This window comes from Morone saxatilis, unplaced genomic scaffold (genome assembly GCF_004916995.1).
Source record: "Morone saxatilis isolate NCDOM2014 unplaced genomic scaffold, NCSU_SB_2.0 Contig19, whole genome shotgun sequence".
In the NCBI taxonomy this organism is placed as follows: domain Eukaryota; kingdom Metazoa; phylum Chordata; class Actinopteri; family Moronidae; genus Morone; species Morone saxatilis.
In genome coordinates, this window is record NW_023339751.1 from 11,096,192 (window position 1) to 11,097,465 (window position 1,274).

The following is a 1,274-nucleotide window of genomic DNA, read 5'->3' on the forward strand; positions in this document are numbered from 1 at the left end:
ATAAATGTCCTATCAGATGGATTAACAAACATAGAGGCCCAGTAAGGGTAAAAAAACACTGTTTTCATACTTTACTTTGAGAAACAAACAGTGTACATGTTTTTCAACAAAACGTTTTAAAGCCAAGGTTCTCCAATGTGGCATGTTGTCTAAAGACAACGTCGTAAATGTGCTATGAAATAAAATATTGTCTTTTTCAATCTGATCAAATAAGAAGGAAACAACACTACAAATCTCACCAGACATTTGATGGGAATGTTTCAATACTATTTACACATTTTTGAGGATGTGAAACACAACGCTTGGCTGCACAGTTAAGCCTCCACCATCTCCAATAATATCTCTGCTGCAGTATGGAGCTGCACTGAGGTGAAGCCGCCTCCCCCCCATCACTGAACGACGTACCACGTGGTAAAACTACATGTAATTATAAACAGACATGTCGACCAGATTCATCTGCCATGGGCAAGTTCTGCCTCTCAGTACATTTTGAAATAAAAAAAGAAATCAAGTCAAATGCAAACCTGCTATACACCTATTGTCGTCTTGTTAGATTGTGAGTCCCTGAGGCATGTACCACATTGAGGTCGATCTTGTATCAGATGTGGCTGTGAGTACAAGATAATAGAAACTACACTGAAAAACAAACTGCTTCAAATGTAGGTCAGCACTAGCGGTGATTTCCACCACTGACTCATCTGTAGATTATTCACTATTTGTCTGTATTTGTCTATGAAATATCAGGAAATTCAGTAAAATGCACATTGTGATTTACTCAAGCCAACTGTGACTCCCTGAAATTGTTTGTTTTTCTGTCGTTTAAACCCAAAAGATACTCAATCTACTGTCACTTATGACAACGAGAAGCAGACGTTCTCACAATTTTGACCTAATTGATTAATCAATAATCAAAATAAGTGCCTGCTGATTTCCTGTTGGTAAATCAATCGATTATTAACTAATAGTTTCAGCTCTCTGCCCCTGTACATACAGTATTCAGTAAGGAGTGGGTACATACAAATACTAAACCATTAAAATAATACACTTTATTATTTATGCAGCAGGTCTGAGTTACTGAGGTGCTCCATTCAATGCTGAAGGAATAACAAGGTCATAACCAACTCTGTCACTGCAGACTGCAAATAGATGGAAAACAAAACAGCTCCAGGACGTACAAGGGCGATATAACCACTGATATGGTGCGTTCAAAGACACAAACAAGTTCTGATTGTTTATCTCCTTTTACAAATACACTTTAACCTCAGAGTACTGGG

At 37.8% G+C, this 1,274-nt stretch overlaps 1 protein-coding gene across 1 annotated transcript in view; it reads right to left on the reverse strand.

Moving 5' to 3' along the window:
* sfxn3 (sideroflexin 3) overlaps positions 1 to 1,274 on the reverse strand; it is a 9,492-nt gene that overhangs the window by 7,621 nt on the left and 597 nt on the right. The gene's annotated exons all lie outside the window — the stretch shown is intronic.